The sequence below is a fragment of the Cyanistes caeruleus genome, chromosome 30, assembly GCF_971803275.1.
Source record: "Cyanistes caeruleus chromosome 30, bCyaCae1.hap1.1, whole genome shotgun sequence".
Lineage (NCBI taxonomy): Eukaryota > Metazoa > Chordata > Aves > Passeriformes > Paridae > Cyanistes > Cyanistes caeruleus.
Window position 1 is genome coordinate 484276 of NC_141730.1, and position 27774 is coordinate 512049.

The following is a 27774-nucleotide window of genomic DNA, read 5'->3' on the forward strand; positions in this document are numbered from 1 at the left end:
ATGGTAAGCTAGGATGCAGGGGACCCATGTCCTCAATAACTTCATTTATCCGTCAGAGGTCATGGAGGAGTCTCCATCTGTCCTTGCCCGGTTTCTTGAGGACAAAGACAGGGGAGATCCAGGGGCTATTTGTTGGGACGATATGGAGAGCTGCTTCTCTACAAGGGACTCGAGAGTGCACAATTTTTCTACTGACAGGGGCCACTGGTTGACCCACACCACGGTATCCGTTTTCCAAGTGAGAGGCAGGGTCGCGCGCTCCACAGTGGCCCCAGTCAAAAATCCCATGCTGGAGGAGGGATTTCAAATCGAGTCCCCCATTGAGACAGCAGGTCCCTGCCCCATAAATTTATTCCTGACCTTACCATGAAAGGCCTGATAGTTGCAATTCGGCCTTCTGGTCCCTCCACAACAATGTTATGTTTGCATCTCATAGAGGCTGCCGCCCCCCCTATTCCTGAGATAGCCCCGGCCACTGGGATGAGATCCCAGTCTCTTGGCCACTCGGAGCGGGAGATGATGGTGACATCCGCCCTGGTGTCCACCATCCCTGAAAAATAAAATGTCTTCCCTTTATAGGACAGGCCACACTCTACAATGGGCTTATTCACTCCCATAGTCTCCACCCAGCATGCTATAGGGTTAACATGGTCCATGTCTGAGCAGCGAGGTAATAAGAAGGCCTGTGCAATTGGTATCCCCTTATTCAGGAACCAAGGGGAATCCAAGCACATGATGGTCACAAAGATTTAATTCCCCGGGCAATGGTTTGCACTTCAGGGAGTATGTGAAGAGAGTCTGGTCCATTAATAACATCCCCAACAACAAGAATATCATGAGGGCCATCTGGAGGACCATACTTCCTTGTGGGAATCTTGTGGAAAACTTCATTGTCAAACTGTATAGACAGGTCACTCACTAACTGCCTGCGTGAACCCAGGATGCGTGAACCTGGATGTTACGGTAGGCTTCAGTGACCCAGTGTTCCTGTTCTGCAGAACTACTGTTGGTACCTGATTCTCCGGAATCACGGGCATCGCGGGAGGGAACGGCCTGGCATTTGGTGTCATAGTGCGGGGCTGTCCCACGCTCCGCTGGAAGTTTCCCAACCGCCATCAGCGGTTGTTTGTGCGGCGAATCTCATTGTGCTCCGTGCAGTCTTTGAAGTAATGGCCGGAGTCTGCACAACGAAAACAACCTTTTCTTTGGAGGCCATGAAGGCTGCCATTGCCACTATCTGCTCTGTTGATGTTAATTTAGAGCATGCCTCTATCATTTGACCCAGAGTAGGTTCAGGGTCAAGGGGAAGTGCCCTTAAGGCTTTGCAGCAGTCCTGATTGGCGTTGACCATTGCCATTTTGCATATGAGCTCTTTGCGAGCTTCAGTGTTAATCAATCTGCCACTCGATAGAGGCTTTTAGTCTTTCAATAAACTTGAGAAAAGTCTCGTTGGGGCCCTGATTAATATCCGTAAAATTCTGTTGTGGGGTGGCATTGATGAGGTTGGCCGGAGAAAAGCAGCACTCAATATGAATGATCAGCAAATCTCATTTATTGGTAACTCTAAAACCACTTATATAGCATCAATAATTAGGCTCATACATAGTGCAAAAGCAAGCTCATTATTGGATATTTTCATTTAAGGTTGACTCCACCTAGTTCCACATTCTTGTGATCGCTCACCTATACTGAATTCACATTCTTCTGATCACAGTGTCCTGTTCTCAGTTAACAGTTATCACTAAGGTCTTCCTGACTTTGCAACATCTCACACTAACTGTACTCTATTGTCTAACTCTTTCCCAGCTAACTGCTGCATGGGAACATGACTTTTGCTAGCTAGCCATTCCTCTATAATTCCCCTGTTTTCTTTTTGTACTAACAAAACTGTAGAAGTGGCCTTCTTTACCATTTTTTGCAAGCATTGCAGCAAGCAAGGAATAAACAGTAACACAATCACAATGATCAATATAACAACAATTGCCATCTGTGCCAAATGTTTTAACCATCCTGTGAGACCTAGGGATTGAAACCATTCATCCAATGGATTTGTTTCCATAGTTAATTTTTTCATATTGTCCTGTAGTTGTTGAAGACGAGCATGAATAGACACTGAATGGTCAGAAAGATTCATGCAACACATCCCATCAAAATCCTCACAGCCATGGCCCTGTGCTAATAACAAAAAGTCAATAGCAGCTCTATTCTACAATACAGCATGTCTAACACTGTTCATATCCAAAAGCAAATCAGACAAAACCTTTGATGTAATATTAAACTGTTTTCCTGTCCAACATGCCAGTCGTCGTAACTGTGTTAAAGCTTGGGCACTAGATACTCCGGGTGTAAAAATAGACGACACAATCACTGTAGGTCGTTCCCAAAGTTCAACCTGATCTTTGCATTCTGGTCCCAATTGGAACACACTTCTCTTTGTTCGTAACCTGGTTCTATTGGCTCTTAATAGTTGCTGTATAGTGGGTGCAAACAATGTCAATTTCCCAAAATAACAAAGCCCTCCATAAATGTTTGCTGGCAGTCCTTACCATGCACCATCTCCACAAATTAAAAAAATACCAGGTGGCAATTGTAGAGGCGTACTGCTAGAATTTACTTTGTGAGACCAATTGCCACAGTATGTATCATTATTTTGCAAATATAACAAATTTTGTGGAGAAATATTCGTACCATTTGGCCCATGAGACCTTTTTGCATGATTGTTCCCAGCCCAATTGACAAAAGTTAAACAGTAATTGCTAGGGGCTGAACCTAACAGTATTAATTCTTGTGGTTCTGACCCGGTAACGTTTAAACCCGTAGCAATGTACCAATTTTGAGCACCAATGGGGTTTGCTGGGATTTGTCCTAGGGTGACTTTATGATACTGGTATCCCCAACCGTCTGGTTTATGTTATATATTAAGTTCTGCACCTTTAAGACTGGCTCTGAGCGCAAGAGTGGGGGGAAGAAGAAGCGCGCAGTTCGTGTTAAGGAAAAACATCACTCCTGGACTGTAGTGTCTGCAGCACGGACAGACAGCGGGACAGAGCTTCTCTCTGGCTTTTAGTTAGTTTTAGCTAGCTGAGGCAAAAGAGTTCCCTGGACCTTTGTTTTTTTTCCCTCCTTTTTTTCTCTTGGATCTGTGCAAACCTGCTCTGGACTGAACACCCAGCCAAACCCTGGGAGCTCACGCTTTTGGCCCACCGGGGCCTGGGCCTCGGCACTTTCCAGTGACGAAAGGACTGATAAGGACCTGAGCAAGCCGAGCTACATCACGTGAAAAGGACTTTTCTTCCTAGACTTGTCATCCCATCGAACAGTGAGAGGTTTTATTATTTAATATTATTCTATTTCTGTTAAATAAACAGCTTTTTCCACTTCTCTCCAAGAATTTTTTTTTTCTTTCCCAGACCAGTTAGTGGAGAAGAGGGCATTTCCTTCCCAGACCAGATAGTGGGGAGCGGGCAATTCCCTGGGGAAATCCCCATTTCGAATTTTCCTCCCTAATTTGCCCTAAACTAAGACAGGATTAAGCCTGTGTCACACATATTGATCATGAATTTACCTGATGGAATTTCACATAATGTTTTGTTTGCTTCCTTGGGTGCTTTTCAGTTCTTTGTCCATTTTTTAAACATTGTGGCATTGAGTGAATCATCTAAAGGTGTGCCCACTAAACAAGTTCGAAAATGATCTGAAGGAGTAGCCATTGAAAGGCAAAAATTATCCTGTCCAGTTTGATTAGCCCATACTACCCACATATTTTGTCTTTCATCAATGTAATTCAAAAACCCTTAATTTCCCTTTATCATTGTAAACCACCACAACAACCTGATCAGAGGTAGTCCTTTAAGGACCTTAAAAGGATTGCAGCAGTTCACCCAGCATCTTGGCTGGATCCCATGTGAGATCTTGCTTCCCTTTTCTTTCACCCCTCTGCCTTGCCTGTCGATTCAGTTGCTTCGAACCATGGGGTGTTCCATCTTCTCAGCAGCAGGGATAACTTTCAGGGAAAGACTCTTTTTCTCGAGGCTGCCGTTTTAAGAATTGCTCCAAGTTTTTATTTTTTACCCCTGGAATATCACACCTGACGTGTCAGTGTCTTGTGACAATGTATTGTGATTATTTCAATAATATATGGTAAAGGGGTATTAGGATGATAACAATAATTTTCTGGATTTATCCCAAAAGCCTAAATCTCCCACCATCAATCAGATCCTTTTTCAAATTGTCCTGTTTGTACACCTTTCTATAATGCAATCTCAGTCAAATTTCTTTCAAAGTTGTAACACTCTGTACAAATCCCTCTTGGGGATCGACCCCACTTAGAACGTGTCCACCACTTTTCTTTACACACTTTACAAATGTAACATACAAAAGGATAACATTCACAATCTGGTACTGTACACAAGATTTGAATGTGAGAGTTCATCAGATCCCGTCTCTATGTTGATGATAGAGAGCGAGAAGTATCTGCTGAATTTTCTGGATCAGCTGAAGGTAAACCACTGGGTTCAGCAGGTTTAGTCCATCGGCTCGGCACCCAGACAGGCCCTGTGGGGGTAGACACACAAAGATAACCACGTCCCCAATACAGTACCTTGCTGGGACCTCCCCACAGTCCTGTTTTTGGATCTTTATAGCGAACCCATATTGGACTTTGGGTTTTCTCTGCTTCAGGTGCACTATGATGTATTGCTGCAGGCAAATCATTGTTTCCAAAAGCACACAGAAAATTTAAAACAAATAAACAACGCAATAATCGTTCTTGTGGATCTTTGATCTCCCTAAGTTTGTTCAGATATTGTTTTAAGGTACCATTTGCTTGTTCTACTATTGCCTGACCTGTGGGGGAATGAGGAATCCCTGTTATGTGTTTGATTCCCCATGACTGCCTCACCTGCTTAATTCTACTACTACAATAAGCAGGCCCATTGTCTGTTTTAATAGAACGTGGAACTCCCATGACTGCAAAACAACTTACTAAATGTTGCTCAACATTCTGTGCTTTTTCACCAGATTGAGCTGTGGCACAAATGTAATGACTATAAGTATTGATAGTGACATGTACATATTTAACTCTTCCAAACTCTGCAACGAGTAATATCCATTTGCCACAACTCATTAGCCTGTAATCCTCTAGGGTTTACCCCAAGACCCAATCCACTGCCTTGATTATGAAAACTACAAATGGGACATGCTTTGACAATAGCCCGAGCCTCCTCTAAAGGTATCTGAAACTCCCGATGGAGACCTTTTGCATTTTGATGAAACATGGCATGAGCTTCTCTAGCTAATGTCTGTGGTGGGACAGGACTATTTTGTGTCAATGAAACCAATTGGTCTACCCTAGCATTTCCTTCTTATAAACCCACATCCCATTTGTGGCTACTAATATGGATAATAGCAAAGGCAGCAGTTCTCAACTTTACTGCTCTTTGAAGCTGCAAAAACAGTTCATATAAACGAGGGTTTTTTACTTCCTTAATGTCTGCATTTTCAATACGTTCACTTAGTCCTGCAACATATAAAGAATCAGTTACCACATTAACAGGACCTTTAAACTGCACCAAAACCCAAACAACAGCGACTAACTCCAGATTTTGTAGTGTATCCTCCTTTTGAGCTGGAATAATATGATGATTCCATTGTCCTTCTGAATCTTGCCATGTAGCAGCAGCTGTGCGAGATTTCTTTCCAGCATCAGTGAACACAGTTGATGCCCCTGGTAATGACACAAATGATCGTTTGGGCTTCTCAATCCAATTCTGCTGGCCTATCCATCGTAATGGTATTTGAGGCACTTCCTCAGTACTGATCACACTGCTATTTTCAAGCAATGCTTCTTGCAATGTGGAGCTGTGAATTAAATACCAATCTAAAGTGTCCTTTTTTATTGGTATCTGAATTACAGCTGGATCTGCTCCCATAATTTGTCGCAATCGCTTCCGCCCTTGTTTTATCAAATTTGTTAAAATTTCAACTTTTTGAATCTAAGTATGTCTCTGATGTAGTGGTGGCAACAACCACTCTAATACCCATATCTCCCCTGTTTTCTTTTGTTGCTGCATTAGGGCAGCGATGAGATGTTGAGGTCCAAACCATACAGTAAGGTTAATGTCCAAGTCTGGATCTTGCCTATAAACAACACCTGTCTGGATACAGTCCATTATTTTATTGAGAGCTTCTTGTTGTTCACTAGTGACCTGTATAGGTGCTGTAGGATTGGTACCTTTTAACAAAGGTCGTAAAGATTGTAAAAGTTCATTAGGAATACCCACAACAGGTTTAAGCCATTGCAAATCTCCTAGCAATCGCTGAGCATCATGAACAGTATGAATGGACATGTTTAATGACAGTTTCTGAGGGGCAACATACTGCTCAGTTAACATCCACCCGAGATATTTCCATGGGGATGACAGCTGTATTTTCTCAGGTGCAACAATCAGTCCATTCTGAAGTAGCTGTGTTTGAATGTCCTTAACTTGTTTATCTGCAAAAGGTTGTGACTGAGCAAAAATAATATTGTCCATATAATGATAAATAATGGTTGTAGGCTACCGAACAGGTAGTGGCTGCAAAGCATTATCAACATAAAGCTGTGTCATGGTTTTAAACTAATAACTAGGAAAATTACTTATTGCTGTGAGATATGGATTAGAACAAGAGCAAAACAGGCATACAACTTAAAAGGGAAAAAAAGAGAGTTTATTGACAAACTACAATAATAAGAACACCAGAATAAACTTCCAGAAAAACCTTTTCATCCCCTATCTACCCACTATTCCCTTGTCCACATGACAACAGAGACAAAAACTTTGGAACTTTGATGGTTAAAACAGTCCCAATTCTTGCTACAGTCTTTTCACCAGTCTTTGTAGAGAAACAGAAGTTTCTTCCTGTTAATTTATGGAGTTTCTCACAAGAAAACTATTTTTGTTATAGTTTTCCATTGCCCTAATATTAGCTGCCCAGAGCTGCTATTATTAGAGTTCACTCCTCCCATTTTCACATCACTCTGAAGTGTGTATGGGCCATGAGTCTAGAGATAGCATTTTTAAGGATAAGTTATTCAAAGGCAAAAAAAGTCTTCTTCTTCTGTTTCTGTGAGCTTCACCAGAAAACAGTTTTCTCATTGCATCTCAAGGCTTCAAATCTCCCAGCACTTCACTATACCATAATTACTCTACTTTTTACTCAAATTTACACTTTGAACACTTTATTCCTCTCTAGATACTGTATCATGAATTAAAGGAGTTCTTTTCAGGACTTCATTGTCCATCTCCATAGTTTTAACAGGGAGATATTTCAGCTTAATTAAAGCATCTTCTTAATTCTCTACCTTTCCTGAAGCTTCTTTTCTTTCCTGTCACTGGTAGTTTATAAAGTCTCTTTTCATGTTGATCACTCTCTCACTCTCTCTCTCTGGATAAAAAGATTAATCCGCAAGTCTCATCTGGGTAATGAAAGGGTTAAAATCTTGCCCAGGCTTTTGTAGATGGTTCGGTGATCTCTGCCGAACGGGAGCTGGAGCCGTCTGCGATAGAAGGTCTTCATAGCTGCTCTGGAGAGTGTGGCTGTCTCTGCTTGCTGCAGGTCCTGAGCCTCTCTCCTTCTTCACTCGGCAGTCTCTAGTGAATTAGTTACAGCAAAACCTGCAGCCGAGCCAGAGATCGGGCCCGGCTCGGGCCCGGGCCGGGCCCGAGGAAAACTTTCCGCAGGCCCCCCCATCTCCCGGCCGGGAGACGGGGCAGGCCCGGCCCCACCTGGCCGCATGGCCTGGGCAGGGAATGGGAGGCCTGGAGCTCTGCCACCCTTCACAGCCAGGAAACAAAGAGAACTCAGAGAGCTCTGCTTTTACACTTTAAGGTAGGGTTCACAAGTTGATCCCACTTTTCAATGGCCTAAACTGCTGTCAATTCTCAGCAATAACCAATAATTGGTCAGGAGAAAAGACTCCAGGCAGTTCCCAGCAACTCCAACTCCCTTAAAGGTAAAGTAACTCCATGACAAGCTGGCACAAGGTAGGAGAATTACGCATACCCTGTGGTAAAACTGTCCATTCAAATCTCTTGTCTGGTTCTGCTCGATTTAATGAAGGCAAGGTAAAAGCAAATCTGCAAGCATCCTGTTCATGCAGTGAGATGGTGAAAAAACAGTCCTTTAAATCAATTATTAACAAGGGCCAATCTTTTGGTAACATTGCAGGATTGGGCAAATCAGGTTGTAGTGCTCCCATTGGCTCAATTTGTTCATTTACTGCACGTAAGTCATGCAGCAATCGATATTTCCCTTTTTATAACAAAAATGGGAGTATTCCAAGGACTTGTTGACAACTTTAAATGTCCTTGTTGATATTGTTCCAGCACTAATTGATTAGCTTGTTGCAGACTTTCCCTTTTTAAAGCCATTGTTCAACCCATACTGGTTCCTGAATTATCCATTTAAGTGGGAGTGGGAAAGTCCAAACAATGACCTCTCTTCTAAAGGGTGCTCATTGGTCAAAATAACACCAAGTTGTGACAAAATATCTCGTCCAATTAGACATTGAACCTTGTCTGGTAATGGAACAATTGACAAAACAGAACTGATAACCTTCCCATCTAATTGAACCTGGATTTGTGGAGACTTTTTCACCAAAGTTAAACCTCCCACCCCTGTAACAGTCACCATACTAGGCAACAAAGGCCATTCCTGAGGCCAATACCGTGGATCAACAATACTTGAGTCCGCCCCAGTATCCAATAGTCCTTCTAATTGGTGGGATTCTCCGTTGTAATTGAGAACAACTGTTCGCTTGGGTCGAGTGTTTAAGTCCAGGGTAAGCAATGTAAGTCCTCCTATGGAACCAAATCCACACGTACTCCGTAATTGATTTTTCAACGGTGTCAACTGATGGGTATATAGCAGTAGTGGCACGAATTGTGCAATTCGCTGTCCTTTATCAATTCTGACTGGTGGTGCCAGTGTATATGCCATGATATATATTTCACCAGAATAGTCTATTGAAGCAGGGTCTGGCGTTTGGAAGATATCGGGATGTAACGGAAAGTTAGTCACCCCCCTCCTCTACAGTGTATGGTAATGACTCCTGCAATTAGCCAATAGTACCTAGCTGTGATGAAAGCAGATGGGAGTAACACAGTGACCCTAGGTTATAAAATGTCAAATTCTCCAGCAATAAACGCCATTTTTGCCATCCATCACATTGGTGTCTGTGGGTAATGGACTGAGTGGCCAAGGGAGGCCACCGTGCTGTTCCTTGAACCAGGGTGTTTGCCTTGCTTAAAAGGCAACAATAGTCCACATCAATTACTCCAGGTAAAATAAACAGTCCCATTAGACTAGCAGATGAACGCCCCAACACTATTGCACCCATAGCTTTTCCATTTATTATCACTGGTCCAATAATTCCCGTGGGAATCTTGTAAGGGTGGGATGTCAATAAATCCACAGTCACTGAGGCTGCCAGGTCCAGGCCGAGGCTCCCTGCTGTGGCAGGCTGGAGGGAAGTTGCACTGATGTTCCAGCAGCTGCTATTTTTGTCCTGACGTGGTAGCTTCTCACACTGGCTTTCCCATTTCCCGATCTCCAGCGGCAAACACTATCAGTGTGGGTATTAGACCGGCAATGATTACACCAAACAGATGATACAGTACATTCCTTTTGAATATGTCCAAGGTTGCCACCGCAAAAACATTTGAGTTGGGAGGCTGGAATCCTGCCATTGTTGGTTGTAGCCACTTGTAGGGGTGCAAGAGCTGCTAAAACCTGACTTAGAGTATATGCAGCCTGCTTCTCTAACCCTTGCCCTAGTTCTTTAATTGCCTGGGCTAACATTGTCTGTGACCCCACTGGTATATTAGACATCCTCTCTAATGCCTCTTCAATAGTCCAGTTAGCATTTAGGGAATTTAAAACTGACCTAGTTGCTGGATTACAATTTTGTAATGCACATTGTTTTAATAATGCTCCCCTCATATATTCAGGAACACCTGCCCGCTCTATAGCTGCAGCTGATTTATCAATAAATGCTCCAAATGGCTCATCTCGCCCCTTGCTTAATACCCATATAAGATGGAATACCTCCTGGCTCCTTAATCCGATCAAATGCAGCTCGCACTAACCACATTCCTTCTCTCAACTTGTCTGGTCCCAAAATAGCTTGTGCTTCCACCTGACTATATGCTCCTAAGCCGGTAAGTTCTTCCAAAGTTAACCCATGCAATGGATCACCTGCCTGTCTTTGCACATTTACACTTTCTTGACAATAAGCTTGCCAGTGTGCATTAAACGACAACTGCTGATGTTGACTAAGAATCAATTTCATAATACTCCTACAATCTGCAGGCAACAAAATCTGTGTACCCCACAAATAATCAGTCATTTGTCTAACCAGTTCACTGGTCACTCCAAACTGACTGACTGTAGATTGCAACTGTGATAACCATTTCTAATCTAAAGCTGTAATTTGAGCTTGCATTCCTCTCCCTTGAATCTGTGCAAAGGTTATGGGACATGGTACTTCCAATACAGAGTCTGCTATTTCCTCATCTCCCTCTTGCAAAACATTCTGTGCCAACGTAGCTCATGTCTCCCTTCTTTCCTGTGCAACAGCCTCACCTAAATTACATCCTACCCCAGGGACAGACTTATTTCCCATAGGGGAGGGTGGTAACGGTGCCGAAGACTCTGTTCCAGAATCAAGGTTAATAGGTGAAGGTATTGGAGATGGCACAAAAGGATTAGTAGCTGCAGCAAGGGTCAGTGGCTGCGTGGGGGGAGTCAAAATTACTGTATTCCTGGCGGGTGGCAATGGACACTCATTAATTCCATCTAATAATCTATTTTTTGACATAGCTGCAGATGCCTTTGTGGCAGCTGCCTGTTCAGCCTTATACTGCAAAAGAACATTATGAACTGTCCGCCACAGTTTTCCCAATTTTTTAGCAGTTTTATCATCATTTAAAACAGCTTCCCACAATTTATCTCCGTATTTTCGCCACTCACTTAATTCATGGACCATATGGGGATTCTGAAATCCATATGAAAACAACCCTGAGCATACCCATAAGCAAGAAGTCCAGGAAGCTCCTTGCGCAAATCAAAGTTTTTAACCTGTTGCTTTTCTAAAAAGCAGGTAAATAAATCATATGCTGCTTGCCTTTCCATCTTACCGTCAGTGCGCGCTATTGCAGCCCCTACAAGGTTTCAGCAGCATGTTATGGCAGAACTCTTCTATAAGGTCGCCTGGGCATGGCAATGTTGCTTTTCGACCAGGACCCTCCTTCAAGGTTGCCTGGAACGCGGCACAGCTGTTGTGTTTCGCTGTCCTTGCTGCAGAGGACCCGTCCCCTGACACCAACTCCCTTGGCTAACTTCTTTTTAAGGTCCCAAAGGTCCCAAATGTTCCAAAGGTCCCAAAGGTCCCTGCTGTTCGGGCACCATTTGATGAGTTCTGCGGGAGAAAAGCAGCACTCAATATGAATTATCAGCAAGTCTCATTTATTGGTAACTCTAAAACCACTTATATAGCATCAATAATTAGGCTCATACATAGTGCAAAAGCAAGCTCATTATTGGATATTTCATTTAAGGTCAACTCCACCTAATTCTACATTCCTGTGATCGCTCATCTATGCTGAATTCACATTCTTCTGATCACAGTGTCCTGTTCTCAGTTAACAGTTATCACTAAGGTCCTCCTGACTTTGCAACATCTCACACTAACTGTACTCTATTGTCTAATTCTTTCCCAGCTAACTGCTGCATGGGAACATGACCTTTGCTAGCTAGACATTCCTCTATATGGCATCATCTGGCGTTTGTAACAACGCAGTTTCAGCAGCCTTTTTGATATCTTCAAGGATGATTTCTGTGCTTGGTCTTTTGGTTTCTCCCAGTTACTCTCTCCACTCATGTGGTTCATGGTTAGCCTTGCTTTTGCTTCATCCCCTTTGTATGTTTCCAACTGCGCCCTAAGCAGTTTTTTGCACTTCCTCTCCCACAACAGATATTCCACAGAGAAGAGAAGGCAGGACATTATGTTTTTAATATCATGTGGCACCATGGTTTGAGCTGAGAGCGTAGCCTGCAGGAGATTTTTAAAATAGGGGGATCCACATATATAGTCTTTGGCAGCCTTGCAAAGCTCTCTGAGTTGTGAATATTGAATGGGCTCCCATTTGGGGTTCCTTCCTCTTTCATAAATGACCAGAGCCGCGAACACCATGATACTGTCCACCAGGTCCCAGTCGTTCTCTTTTGTGGCTTGTCTCATTATCGCTGCCCACCTATCCTCGGGTTCTGAATTGGTGTCCAAGGAGTCATTACTCTCTTCTTCCGAAGAGGGAGTAGAGTGAGTGGTTTGGGCATGATGCTTGTGATGAGCTGGGGCTGTTTGTTTTCATTTGGTACTAAAGGCCAAGATGGTCTCCTTCCGGTTTCCCAAGGCCCCACTTCCGGTTCTGGTGGTGTGGGAAGTGGAAGTGGGCAGGTCACCCGCGGAGGAGTGACTAACTGAAGGGGTGGAGTAACCAAAGGAAGGGGAGGGATCTGGGGCCAGAGGGGGAAGTGCAACATAGGGGGAGGAGCCGGACGCAGTAACTCCCATCGACGCGAGAGGGGTGAATCTCAAAACAGGGGGAGGGTCCCAAAATGGATTGTGGAGAGAAGGTAACAAACTGAAGGCAGGTGCCATGTGGCTACCGCCATTTTGGGGATTAGGGTTGTGGGTAGAGGGACTCTGAGAGGAGGAAGGCAAAATGGTGGAGTCGTCATGGCAATGGGTGCCATCTTGCAAACTCACAACTGGGGAAGACTGAACTGGGAATACAGGTATAGGGGAAATGTGAAGGGAAAAATCCAGAGTGGCATGGCCAGTGTCACTCTGGTAACGGTTCAGAGGAGATCGGGAGGTGGCAGGGAGACGGTGGCAACCCTGTGCCATTAGGCAGGTTCTACCTTCTGATCTCTTCTGTGACAGTTGAGGGGGATTAGGAGCAGAGGGAAAGGAACAAGGGGAAGAGGGTTCCAACTGGGGTCCCGAACATTTTCCCAAACCCTCAACAGCTCAAACAATGCTTTGAAACAAAGGAAAAAGCTTTGAAGCTGTAACATTCCCTTTAACTGTTAAACCATATAACTTTTTCCCCACAGCATCCCAAAAAGGGTCTGTCAAAACCAAATCAGGTGTAACCGACAAAAAATGTTTAAACAGAAAGTGAACCAACTGTTTAAGCTCCCCTCTTGAAAACTTAAACTTATTCCTAATTAGGGTATTTTTAACTTGGACATAAACCTCTCCCTGTGGCTGTGACAGCTTAGCTCCCATCTTGTCACAGTCACAAGCTCCTCCCAACCCCTGAGGGAAAAAATGTAACAGAAAAGTAAAACCCCAGGAGACGCAATGTCTCCACTCACCACTGCCTCCAGGGGGTAAAAGAAACTTCAGAGGTGGTCCACTGACTTTCAGCCGATCCTCTGCACCTAGAGGGTTGCTGGCTGCCTCTTCAGATTACTCCACTGTAACGTGGAGCTCTCTCCAGGGAGGTGATGCACTGAAAGCAACTTGATGTCCAGTACTAAAAGTACTGGAGATGCTTCCAGGGATGACCATCAAGGGGTCCCTGTTTGGGCACCACTTGTTGCAGCGTGGGGTCGATGGTAGGGTGCTGCAACCTTCCCAGAAGTGTGTCTGGGAAAGCTGCTCTGGTCAGCACCACATACCCACGCAGACACTCATGCAGCTGGACAGATATTGTTGGAGTCAGCTGCAAGGAGTAGAGAGGGGCCTTTGTATGGGTTCCACGAGGAGAATTTATTCTCCCTAGCTCGTGAAGGGTTCAGGAACAAAGGGCCCAGAGCAGGGCTGTGCAATATCGTTTGTATTAGGAGTGGAGAGCAACTGGGACCAATGAACTTAGGGCCGGAGGTCTGTACAGAGGAGGGTCCAGGGTGCCAGAGCTAACCAGTCTGAGGTAGGGATTAGAGAACTTGGGTTAATAGGGGACTAAGGATGAGGGAAGGTTCTAGGGATAAGGGAGGGTCTGAGGAAAGGATGCAGGGAAGGAACCGCCCAGGGGGAAGGAAAAGGGACTGGCCAACAGGCCAGGGGGAAGGGTAGAACTGGGGTATGGGCACCATCAACAGGGATGGACCATAGGGGACGCCTTAACCCTTAAATTATAGTGGCAACTCTCCAAGGAGATTTACCACTCTCTGGGGCAGGGGTATCACAAATCCCCACAGATGTGATGTCAGAAAGAGGAAAAAACTGAGTCTGTCACTGCTGTCGTTTCACAGAAAGGCGGAAATTGGCCTGTCACTGGTGTGATATCACAGAGATGATGGAATTGTGGCTGTTACTTCTGGGATGTCACAGAGTCAGTAATAGCGGGCCGGTTACTGCTGTAGTGTTACAGATAGGTGTAAATTGGGGTTGTTCCATCTGTGGTGTCACAGAATGGGTGAAATTTGGTCTGTCACTGCTGTGATGTCAAAAAGGGAGGAAACTGGGTCTGTCACTGCTGTGGTGTCACAGGCAGGCGTAAAATGGGGTTCCCACTGCTGTGATGTCACAGAGAGTGGAAAACTGAGGCTGTCACAGCTGTGGAGTCTCCGAGAAAGTAATACAGCTGCTCTGACATGTCTGTTGCCACAAAGGGGATGAAATTGAAGTTGTCATGGCTGTGGTATCACAGAGAGGTTTAAATTGGTTTTGTCTCTGATATGATGTCACAGAGTTGGGAATAATGGGTCTGTCAGCGCTGTGGTGTCACAGAGAAGCGTAAATTGGGCTTATCTCTGCTGTGGCTTCCCAGAGAGTGGATTATTGGGTATGTCACTACTGTGGTGTCACATAGAAGCGTAAATTAAGTTGTCACAGCTGTGGAGTCACAGAGAAGCATAAAATGACTCTGTTACTGATGTGATGCCAGAGAGAGGGGATGAAATTGAGGCTGTCACTGCTGGGATGTCACAGAGAGGGGAAAACAGGCTTTCATAGCTGTGGAGTCTCTGAAAAAGTAACACAGCTGCTCTGACATGTATGTTGCCACAAAGGGGAGGAAATTGAAGTTGTCATGGTTGTGGTATCACAGAGAGGTTTAAATTGGTTCTGTCTCTGATGTGATGTCACAGAGAGGGGAATAATGGGTCTGTCAGCGCTGTGGTGTCACAGAAAGGATGAAATTTGGTCTGTCACTGTTGTGATATCAAAAAGGGAGGAAACTGAGTCTGTCACTGCTGTTGTGTCACAGGCAGGCGTAAAATGGGGTTCCCACTGCTATGAGGGCACAGAGAGTGGAAAACTGAGGCTGTCACAGCTGTAGAGATTCAGAGGAAGTAACACAGCTGCTCTGACATGTCTGTTGCCACAAAGGGGATGAAATTGAAGTTGTCAGGCTGTGGTATCACAGAGAGGTTTAAATTGGTTCTGTCTCTGATGTGATGTCACAGAGTTGGGAATAATGGGTCTGTCAGTGCTGTGGTGTCACCGAGAGGAGTACAGTTGGCTTATCACTGCTGTGGCTTCCCAGAGAGTGGATTATTGGGTATGTCACTACTGTGGTGTCACATAGAAGCGTAATTAAGTTGTCACAGCTGTGGAGTCACAGAGAAGCGTAAAATGACTCTGTTACTGATGTGATGCCAGAGAGAGGGGATGAAATTGAGGCTGTCAGTGCTGGGATGTCACAGAGTTTGTAATACTGGGCCAGTCTCTGCTGTGGTGTTACAGATAGGTGTAAATTTGGGTTGTTCCATCTGTGGTGTCACAGAAGGGATGAAATTTGGTCTGTCACTGCTGTGGGATTTGTGATGTGGTTCTTTTTGTTGGTCTTAGAGTACTAAAGATTATCAGTGAACCAAGGACCAAGGACCAAGGAACCAAGAACAGCAAAACACACTTTATTGAGTGCTCATCAGCATTAATATCCAATAGAGAGAAAAGAGGAGAAAGCAAAGCATAAAGAAAAGAGAGTCAGGGGATTATAGCTACCAACGTCGATGTCCACTCAGCCGTCCAGCGATGCAGAGTCTTCTGTCCGTTGGGGAGATCTCAAAGGAAGGTAAGTTTGGGGTATTATTTTATAGTCTTATGCAAAGCGAGGGGGACAGGGCCAAAAACAGATGAGACTGATGATCATTGTGAGGAAGTCCATTGCACAGGGAGCAGGTGTAGGGTACAGAGCGATCCATGTCTTGCAAGTCTTTGCTCACCAGCAGGAACGAGGGCAATGTGTCGTGGAAAACCCATTGCACAGGGTACCACGCACAAGCCTCTGCTCACCAGCAGGAACGAAAGCAGTGTACCATGCAACCACCTGCAAAAAATCACTTAGCAAACTTCCATCTCAGCTAGGCCCAAAGCCCCAAACCAAGTCCCTTGTGATATTCAGGGTCTCAGTCTCTGTCCTTGAGACGGTTGTGAAACAGATGAGGGAATCTTCGGACCGTCTCTTACACCACCCCGTGGTTCACAATCGTCGAGGTCTTTCTGCACAATGTTGTAGTGCTGCTGCAAAATTCTTCTTTGAAGTCTTCATCACTTGTTACAGTTGGTACTATATCCCGGAAAAAACAGAGACAGGTATGTTGCCTTGGATGAGGCGTAGCGACCCGGTTTGTGAGTGACACGACGGCTAAACTTACAGGCCTGTCGGGCTAATCACACGCAAACACCAATGTGGTGGACGGTGAAGAGCGTTTATTTCTGGTGTGCAAGGTTTTATGTGACCGAGTTATGACTACGTCATCCCCGTGATATTATGGGTTATAGAACTTTGGAGAAAGAGAGGCCCTATCTTCCTGTACAACATGAGATCTTCCGATCGGCTTTCCCTATCTAACAACATCATCTCCCCCCCTCTTCATGAACAGAACTTTATAACTGAACGACTTATGTAATTAACAACAAACCATGAACTGGTTAGTAATGAACATGAAACGAAACTGTGGTGTGTTAGTACTCTGAACAGACTAGTAAGCAAACTTAGGTTAACTGTCTTTTACACTGAACTATGCTCTCCCAACTGAGCTATTTCGGCTTTTAAGCTGGCATGTTTTCTCCTCAAAATAAATGCTGTGTTAATAATTGTAAAAACACTAAAATGTGGTTAAAAGTAAACAAACAAATGAGTTTCCAACCGAAACTTAACACAGTTGTTGGCATTCAACCAACATAATATTAACTGTGTCCAGGTGGCTTTTGATGAGAGCCATCAGTTTCTTTAGTCCACAAGGTCCGAAAATCAGTGCTAAGACTAGCATTGATTGCTGGGCTTCTCTCTCTGCCTTCTGTTGGGACAGTCTGTCTTGTAGCTCAGCCACGATGTCTTGCACAACTCTAACGCGATTCGCGCAGAAGCAGCACTCTTCCTTCAGGGCGGCACAAAGATGTTTCCATCGCGTGAACCGAAGGCTGAGATTTGCAAAACAACTTCGGAGAGAGAGGAGACTGACCCCTCTAGAAGGGACATGGATCTCTTAATAAAGTCAGCGGAGGAGTTAAAGCTTTGGGTGCAAATACAAGGCTTAGTTTACTGCGGTTGCAAACTCATGCTGTGGGCTCGTCATTTGACCGCCTGCTCTGACCGGTGTCTGGGTCAGTGCCGGAAGTTGACTGACTCGAGGTTTTCAGGCTGCAGTGCCTTTTTGTTGGGCTCCACCCTCTCCCTTTCCCAGGGATGGGTTTTTCCCCTCCCTTTCTCTGCCTTCCTTCCAGTGAGTTCTTTTCCTTACAGGGAGATATTCTAGGGCACGCTCTCTGATTAGACGGTGGGCTCTCCTCCTCTTTACCATCGGCGCTATCCTCCCGCCTCTCCTTAGGCTCCCGATCGCGTATGTCTGTGCGCGTTAGGCACCCTTCACTCTGCCCCTTGCTCCTCTCCTCGGCGCCATTTCGCGGAGCGTATGGTGGAGGCCTTTCTCCGACATCTCCAGGGCCCGTGGTGTTGGGCGTGCCCCGCGGCTCAGTGGCATTGGTACCCCCCGGTGGCAGATTATGTTCCGCGGCCAAACCCTCATTAGGGCCGGGCATACGGGATGGTGACTCGGGTCGCCCGTCATCATTAGATGGCCAGTTAGAATCGGTGGGGCAGTCAATAAACGTGGTCTGAGTAGCAGCTCCAACCCCCACCCGTGGTGCAACCTTTAAAGAGCTTTGAGCTACCTTCCAAGTTTCCTGCTCTTGGAGCACTTTTTGCAGTGCTTGCATAACTCTCGCCCAGCTTTTAAGACACTTGCTTGACTTTAAGCACAACACGTCATCCATGAGTGCCTTAGTACACCTAACCCAGCAATCTGGGTGTAATATATCTACGGGATCATCAATAGCACATAATTCTAGTAATCTGACAACCACACATTCAAAATCCCTTGATTTGCAGTCTATACCCCACTGCTTATGCAGATGCGAAACTACCTTGCCAAGCGACTGCATCACGGTGGTACGGGAGCATCCTCCCCGCTGGAGTCAGTCCTGCCGCTCCAGCCATCCCTCAGCGTCTGGTGAGACTCCCAAAATCCAGCCGCTTGTACCCACGTGTATCGGAGAGTGGTCCCGGGCTTCGGCACCACTATGTTGCCTCGGATGAGGCATAGTGACCCGGTTTGTGAGTGACACGACGGCTAAACTTACAGGCCTGTCGGGCTAATCACACGCAAACACCAATGTGGTGGATGGTGAAGAGCATTTATTTCTGGTGTGCAAGGTTTTATATGACTTTATATGAGTTATGATTACATCATCCCCGTGATATTAAGGGTTACAGAACTTTGGAGAAAGAGGGGCCCTATCTTCCCGTACAACATGAGATCTTCTGATCGGCTTTCCCTATCTAACCACACCACAGATAGTAGGGAAAAGATAAGGGACAGAAAAAGGAAAAAGAAAACAAAACCAACAAAAATCAATATATTGATTTCAAAGAAAAACTAATCCATATATATATGGATTCAAAAATCCATAAAACTAATCCATATATATAATTTCAGCTAAGGCTTACATATTGGTTTCTTATCTTATATAATCAATTTCATTCTAAAATACAACATGATAAAATGATTAACCTCATAGTCACAATGGCAAATTATTTCTTGTAGTGAGTATCAATAATCTTAGGGGTATCAACATGTAAAGTACTCTTTCCAAAACATGGTGTATTTCTTTCACATTGTGATGAACCGTAACTAAGGTCTTTTTTCCATCCTTTTTGATCTTTTCCAAAATTCAATTGAAACAACAATTGCCTCACCAGAGTAAAGTTCATTCCAATTGGAGCAGGCACTAAATGATGAATCAAAGTGTAATTATACTGCAAAAGATAATATGAAGTAACTGGAGCTAAATAAGAAAAGTCACATCCTACAATCTCAGTAAAATTGCATAGACAAAAATTTGAATGATTCTTAGTATCCACTACTATGTTTTCTACAAGCATGCTCTCACAAGCAGTTCTCAAGCATCCATTGCCTACATACACAAGCACTGTTTCAGAAGTCTCATTAGGATGGATTTCAAAGTGACAGATATTCTGTTCTGTGTCTAAACAAGTGTCTTGAGCTTTGATTGCATTACTTTCACAGATAAACCCTGGTTGTTCCCGGACAATACAATTTTCTAAACCAGCCGTTTGCCATTCCCCACCAATCTGACGGGCCCGTTCCCTCTGCTCTAAAGGATAGAGAACAGCTCCATCATGATTCAGCCCCAATGCAATGATAGGAAAGACTGAATGTACTGAAGCATTACGTATTGTCAACACAAAAGCTGTGGCTGTGTTTGTGGTGGGATCATAGGTAAAATTCACCAAATTCCAGCAAGATTGAAATTCTTTTTCAAAATCATTGGCATTGTCCCAGACTATTTTCCAAATTTCAGTTGGAAAGGTGCCTTCTTCACCCTCTCTGATAATTGATGCAGCAACTGACTGCATCCACAACTGGGCTTGAATACAGCTAAGAGCCAGAGAAACGTTGTTTTGGGTGGCACTGAGTGCATCAATTATTAATTTGTGATCATTTACATTTAGCATTTCCCAATTTGGTAATATGTTTGATAGTAACCACTGTTGGGTTCCCAAAGCAGTTAAAGATGACCTCGGTGGTGGTTGTATTTTGGTCAAATCTTCAGTTGCAATGGCTAATTTTTTCATTAATACTTCTGAATCAATACTATTCAAAATTTCTAGTCCTGATCCCACAACACCGGTTATATCTCTTGTCATCCGTTTGTGAAAAGAATTGCACTTTCACAACCAGGTTGTCCACCACTCAAAGGAAGTTTGCAAAAAAGGTGAACAAGCTGGCTGAATCTCTGTCATGGGGTGGCTTTACCTTTAAGATAGCTTTGGGAGCTAAGCTGCTGGTGGCTGATGGGAGTCTTTCCTCCTGACCAATTATCAGTCATTTCTAAGAATTGACAGCAGTTTTGACCATTAAAAAGTTAAGTCAACCTGTGAACACCTCCTTAAGATGTAAAGTCAGAGCACTCTTGTTCTCTTTGTTTTCTGGCTGTGAAAGGTAACAGAGCTCCATCTGGCCTCTAGTTCTCTGCCCCAGCCATGCGGCCCGGGCAGTGGCTGGGCTGGGCCCAGCGGCTCCCGGCCGGGAGATGGGGCCTGCGGGGATTGCCCCAGGCTCTGGCCAGGCCAGGCCGGTCCCTGGCTCGGCTGCAGTTTTTGGAATTCACTAGAGACTGCCGAGTAAAGAAAGGAAAAAAAAAAGCTCTCGACCTGTGTCGGGCTGAGACAGTGACCACACTCTCCAGAGCAGCCATGAAGAATCTCCCATCGCAGACAGCTCCAGCTCCTGCTCCGGCAGAGATCACAGAACCATCTCCAAAAGCCTGGGCAAGATTTTAACCCTTTCATTACCCAGATGAGACTTGCAGATTAATCCTTTTATCCAGAGAGAGAAAAAGAGAGTAATCAACATGTAAAGAGACTTTACAAACTATCAGTGACAGTAAAGAATTAAGCTTCAGAAAAGGTAGAGAGAATAAGGAGATGCTTTATAAGCTGAAATATTTTTCTGTTAAAGCTATGGACATGGACAATAGGTCTTGAAAGAACTCCTTTAATTCATGACAGAGTATATAGGGAGGAATAGCTTGTTAAAAATGTAAATTTTCAGTAAAAAGTAGAGTAATTGTGATATAGTGAAGTGCTGGAACAGAGTGAAGCGAAAATTTGAAGCCTTGAGGGGCAATGAGAAAACTGTTTTCCAGTGGAGCTCACAGAAACAGATGAAGAGAACTTTTGCCTTTGAATAACTCATCCTTAAAAATGAGTCCCTAGACTCATTGACCCATAACACACCTCAGAGTGATATGAAATGGGAGGAGTGAGCTCTGATGACAAGATTTCTGAGCAGCTGACATCAGAAAAATGGAAAACTATAACAGAAATAGTTTTCTTGTGAGAAACTCCATAGATTAGCAGAAGAGGATTTCTGTTTCTCTACAAAGACTGATGAAAAGACTCAAGCAGGAATTGAGACTGTTTTAAACACCAAAGTTCCAAAGTTTTTGTCTTTATGTTGTCATGTGAACAAAAGAATGGTGGGTAGTAGGGGATAAAAAGGATTTTCTGGAAGTTTATTCTGGTGTTCTTTTTCTTGTAGTTTTGTTAATAAACTTCCTTTATTCCTTTTTAAGTTTTAAGCCTGTTTTGCTCTTGTTCTAATCCATATCTTACAGCAGGAAATAAGTAATTTTTTAGTTACTGCTTTAAAACCATGACAATCTCTGAGACATTGTTTTGTATTAGTAATTTGACTTGTTTGACAGACCATGCTGGATTAAATAGCATTTGTTGTTGGCCAGTATTCCTGATTATATAGGGTCCAATTTCAAAAAAAATTGGGGTTTAGTATAACCAGTGGTTGGTGGTGATAGGTATAGGTGTTGCAATATTAACATCAAGTTCTCCCCAGTATTTTGGTATTGTTTTACATACACAACTTTAGAGTACCATTGTACAGCCATTAAATTCAGCCAACAATCTTGATTCCGAGTTTCACAAGATATAACCTGGCCACGAGATCCAGTGACTTGACTGTGTACAGGCTCAGTGTGGGATCTGGTCTGCAGTGTGTTGAAACATCATCACCTTGGGCTAACATAAAAGAAGGGAAAACATTAGCTTTGTCATTTAACAAAAAAAGGGGTGTTCACACCATGGTATGTGATTATTACACTAAATATAGGCCTTGCTACAGCATTTATTTTACATCTCTAAGTTCATGGTTTATCTGATCTTCATGTCCCTCGGTGTTCTTCTGTAGAAAATAAATAAAACAGAGTCTGCCACATTGGGGCAGGAGATTAAAGTGATGGAATTATCCAATGGGTGTTTATCCAATGCTCTTTACCCAAGGCATCAGAGGCTACCCATGCATATTCTCCTGTAGTTCTTTTAAAAACTTCAGTTTGGACTAACCAAGATATAATCCCCACTCTTACCAGTAGAAAGCGTAGAATTTCTTGCCACTTTTCCTTTTGCCATACTGGAATTCTGTTTACTTCCCAATCCTTTTGTTGCCAAAAAGGAAGCCACTCAGTATATCCCTTGAACATAGCATAGGAGTTAGTGTAGATACAGACAGGAGAGGTATTCTGTACCTCATGTTGGAAAACATTCCCAAACAGCTATCAGCTCTGCAGCCTGGGCGCTGCTTTCTTCCTCAGTAACGATTCATTCAGCAGAGGAAAGGTGGAGGGCTACTGCCCTGCACCTCCACACTTCTCCCTCTCGTTTGGCAGAGGTATCAGTGAACCAAGAGTTTGTTGATTGTCTTTGCTCACTGTCCAGAAACTGTGAGTGGTGTTGCTTTGGCCCACTGCCCAGAATCAGTTGAGGGTGAGGTGGAGAGCTTGGTACAATGGGGCTGGAATCCTGCTACTGAGAGACCAATTTACTTAATTTTTCAAGCGGCAGGTTAACCATTAAACCCTTCGGTACTCCTTTCTTCACCCCCAAGTTCCACCAATACTGTAGGCTAGAAATCATCCTACCCTTTTCTGTTTTTATGTTAGGAGGGGTTTCTTTAATTACCAAGTCAGGTTTGTCATGGCTGCTACTTAAGCTCTCAGTTTTTTGTATCACCTGATTTTTTACAGCTCCTTCTGTTATTGAGAAGATGTTAGAGTAACGTTCAATCTGGGCATACCACTTTCTCACTGAGGTCCTCTGGGCCACCCCGTCAGGGTGGAGAGTCCCAGTAGTGACTGTCTTAGTAATTTCAAAAGGGCCTTTTAATGCAATTGGTTGTTGTTGTGCAATTTTTTCTACTTCTATGAGAGCTGGATTAACTACAAACAATCCCTTTTCCCAGGTAGTGTACCTCTTTTCAGCATCTTTATTTTTTATTACTTCTTTTTCATCTCCTCCCACAAGGATATCATCTATGGTTGTTTGGAGGAGAATTGCTGTAGGTTTCAGTGATTCTGGAGGACCACAAATTAAAGGGGTCATAATTTCAGCTTTCACAGGTAACAACATTGGTGATTCATAGCCAGCAATTAATTTTCTTTCATGAATCAGTTGCAAATAAGATGCTTTATAAATATTTTCTAAAATTTGGTCTGGAGAGCTGGTCAAAGCTACAGGATCTCCCCTTTCCAGGGGGTTAAGTCCCCCTGCCCAATATGCAGCTTGCTGGGTTAGGGACCATGGGTTGCATTTATCTCCTGTTGTTAAGAAAACACCATGTCCCCAGTAACCTCTTGCTTCTTGTTTGGATAATCAAATTTGATCTCCCCCTGTGAGAGACACTTGAAATACGTATTCTGTCTCTGACTCATGAGAGAGACGCCTGTACTCCTTTTTCAACTTAGTCAATTCAGTAGCAGTGTATGGGATTTCTTTAGTGGCTATATGTGGATCAAGATCTTCATCATTGATATAGTTATATTCTGTTTTAATCAAAGGTCTTATTTGGGAGCAGCAGTTTTCACCACAATTTTTTACCAAATGTAATTCTGCTTGAGGATATATGTGATTTATCTGAGGAGTTTCTTTTTCCAGCAACTCCTTAAAGGAGTCAGCAGACTGTGATTTTTGGGGCGCTCCTCACTCAGAGCAGTTTGTAAGAAATGAATTTCATTTTGCAAACTTTCAACTAAATTTTGTAAGGATTGTATAATTGCATTTTCTTCCTGCCTTTGTCTTGTGCAAGCCTCTACAGCTGACGTAAGGCAAGCTCCCAATATAGAACAAATTATGGTTTTATTACGGCCAAATTTGAACTTTGCCTCATGTTGCAGGAAGCAAATTCTATCAGCTACATTTTCCAGGTTGAACCAATTATTTTGAGCCCATTCTTCCCCGGCTGGGGAGGGCTTAGCATTGTGCTTTGCTAACAAAGCAATGAATGCAGCTTTATCTTTTATACTAGAGTTTTCAGAGTGTTCACTCATCTTTGTGTGTGAAGGGTCCAGTACCACTACAGGGAGGTAAGACTTAAGTTACACAAACGCAGCCTTTGCCAGGTCACCCTTCGTGTCCCTGTATTGATGAAGAGACCAAATCTGCTTGGAAGGCAACCCTTTATGTTAAAATTCAGGTTGTCTCTTCACTAGACCAAGCAGTCAAAATTCATCAAAAACACATAACAGTACACAGAATCACTACAGGGAGGTAAAACTCAGTCACACTACATCAGACACAGCCAACGCTGCCTTCCCCCTGCCGTGGGTGGAGAGACCAAATCTGCTTGGGAGGCACCCCTTTATCTTAAAATTCAGGTTGTCTCTCCGCTACACCAAGCAGTCAGCATATAGAAAATCAGTACGACCCACCTTTTGTACTTGAAGATCCCTTGTAAAATTCTGAAGACAGAGCCCTCAAATGAGTGTAGGGGTGCTTTTCACCTGGGCGTGTGCAGTTTGCGAGAAATTCGAGTCACCTCCCTTGCTTTCTAGACACTGCTCACCAGCGTGGCAGGCTAGGGGTGGCTGAAGAGAAACGTCCTTCCCCTGATACAGACTCCACAACGAACCTGCAACCCCTTCTGTCTCTCAGAATCCTGTCTGTGACAGCAATTTATGTCATGATCCTCAAGGTGGGATTCGTGATGTGGTACCATGGGGTTGCATGGGGTTGTTCCATCTGTGGTGTCAGAGAAAGGGTGAAATTTGGTCTGTCATTGCTGAGATGTCAAAAAGGGGGAAAACTGGGCTGTCACAGCTGTGGAGTCTCTGAGAAAGTAACATATCTGCTCTGACATGTCTGTTGCCACAGGGGGATGAAATCTGGCTTGTCATGGCTGTGCTATCACAGGGAGGTTTAAATTTGTTCTGTCTCTGATGTGATGTCACAGAGAGGGGAATAATGGGTCTGTCAGTGCTTTGGTGTCACAGAGAGGCATAAATTGGGCCAGTCACTGCTGTAATGTCAGAGAGAGAGGAAAACTGAGGATGTCACTGCAGTGGTTTCACAGAGAGTGGAATATTGGCGCTGTCACTGCTGGGATGAAACAGAGAGGGGAAAACTGAGGCTGTCACAGCTGTAGAGTCTCTGAGAAAGTAACACAGCTGCTCTGACATGTCTGTTGCCACAAAGGGGATGAAATTGGGCTTGACATGTCTGTGGTATCACAGAGAGGTTTAAATTGGTTCTGTCTCTGATATGATGTCACAGAGTTGGGAATAATGGGTCTGTCAGCGCTGTGGTGTCACAGAGAGGCGTAAATTGGGCCTGTCATTGCTGTGATGCCAGTGAGAGTGGAAAACTGAGGATGTCACTGCTGTGGTTTCACAGACTTGGTAATACTAGGCCAGTCACAACTGTGGTGTTACAGATCGGCGTAAATTGGGGTTGTTCCATCTGTGGTGTCACAGAAGGAGTGAAATTTGGTCTGTCACTGCTGTGATGTCACAGAGAGGGGAAAACTGAAGCTGTCACAGCTGTGGACTCTCTGAGAAAATAACACAGGTGCTCTGACTTGTCTGTTGCCACAAAGGGGATGAAATTGGGCTTGTCATGGCTGTGGTATCACAGAGAGGTTTTAATTGGTTTTGTCTCTGATGTGATGTCACAGAGAGGGGAATAATGGGTCTGTCAGCGCTGTGGTGTCACAGAGAGGTGTAAATTGATCCTGTCACTGCTGTGTCTCACGGAGAGTAGGATATTGGGTATGTCACTACTGTGGTGTCAATTAGAAGCATAAATTAAGTTGTCATGGCTGTGGAGTCACAGTGAGGCGTAAATTGACTCTATCACTGATGTGATGCCAGAGAGGGGATTAAATTGAGGCTGTCAGTGCTGGGATGTTACAGAGTTTGTAATACTGGGCTAGTCTCTGCTGTGGTGTCACAGAAAGGATGAAATTTGGTCTGTCACTGCTGTGATGTCAAAAAGGGGGGAAACTGGGTCTGTCACTGCTGTTGCGTCACAGGCAGGTGTAAAATGGGGTTCCCACTGCTGTGATGTCACAGAGAGTGGAAAACTGAGGCTGTCACAGCTGTGGAGTCTCCGAGAAAGTAACACAGCTGCTCTGACATGTCTGTTGCCACAAAGGGGATGAAATTGAAGTTGTCATGGCTGTGGTATCACAGAGAGGTTTAAATTGGTTCTGTCTCTGATGTGATGTCATTGGAGCTGCTGATACACCTCAGCCACCAGCCCAGGATCTCTGCTCATCCCTGCTGTTCCAGCCGACTTTTCCTCAGAGCCCCGCAGGAGCACTGGGACTGACTGCCCAAGGGGCTTTGTGAAGCAAAGCCTCTCCTCCATCCCTTCTCGTCTCAGACGAGAAGGCTGTCATGGGGCCCCTGGTTCTGTTTTCTTGCTAATGCTGTCGTTATTGTTTGTTTGCCTGGTTATACTAGTAAAGGACTGTTATTCCTATTCCCAGATCTCTGCCTGAAAACCCCTTGGTTTCAGAATTATAATAATTCAGAGGGAGGGGATCTACATTCTTTCATTCCAAGGGAGGCTCCTGCCCTCCCTAGCAGACACCTGTCTTCTAAAACCAAGACAACAACATAAAAACCATAGACTGTACACAGTGTACCATTTGAAGCTAGTTCAAACAATGTTTGTTTTAGCATTTTGTCTGTATTCATACAGAAGGATACCAGCATTTAATAAATACTCTCCAAAACACTGTATAAACTCAAATGTTTATTTCTGTCACCATTACAGAGCTCACAAGTTTTCATCTAACAGCAAGAAATATTCAAGTCACTCTGCTACAGGCCAAGTCCATTTGGAATTTGGGGTTTCAGAGGTTAAGCAAATTACCAGGACACCCTAATAGAAAGCTCAGAAATGGCATCTGATAACAAAGACAGTAACTTCCACTTTACTTAGCACATAGACTTTCTAAAACTTTAGGAAACATATAACCTAAAAACATTTACTCACTTTAAATGCTCTGAAGCAAAACAAACACTTAATAAATTATTTTAGAAAATAAAGCAACAACTAAGGATTTCTCAGTTTTGAAGTTACAAAGATCAGATACCAAAGTGATAATGTAGGAGAACTTTTCAGCAAGTAAAGCTGACACCAGTTTGTAACTCAGAAACATATTACCACCCATCCACTCTGCTTATATTCAATATTCCAGGATACTTAAAACACTGCCATACAGCTCTTTGTATTGTTTCAGAGGGAAGGTGAGCCAAAGTATTCAAAAATACTGCTTCAAATACTCCTCAGCAAAGGAGATTATCATTATCTCCACTATATTTTATCCCCTTCCTCTATCTGAAACCATTTTACAACAGCAAACTGAAGAAATAGTGAGGAATAGATCCCTAAAAAC

General features: G+C 43.9%; 2 long non-coding RNA genes and 1 pseudogene across 2 annotated transcripts; all 3 read right to left on the minus strand.

Moving 5' to 3' along the window:
- Positions 1 to 1693: 1693 nt before the first annotated feature.
- LOC147648780 (syncytin-A-like) lies at positions 1694 to 4713 on the minus strand (annotated as a pseudogene).
- A 4656-nt stretch (positions 4714 to 9369) lies between these two features.
- Positions 9370 to 15524, minus strand: LOC111930683 (uncharacterized). The gene is made up of 3 exons (XR_002865267.2): positions 13423 to 15524; positions 11178 to 11458; positions 9370 to 9604 (listed from the first exon to the last, which is right to left on the minus strand). It is a non-coding gene; the product is annotated as an uncharacterized LOC111930683 (long non-coding RNA).
- A 3149-nt stretch (positions 15525 to 18673) lies between these two features.
- On the minus strand, positions 18674 to 25257 carry LOC147648781 (uncharacterized). Its single transcript, XR_015279848.1, has 2 exons — positions 24803 to 25257; positions 18674 to 22570 (listed from the first exon to the last, which is right to left on the minus strand). It is a non-coding gene; the product is annotated as an uncharacterized LOC147648781 (long non-coding RNA).
- Positions 25258 to 27774: the final 2517 nt, after the last annotated feature.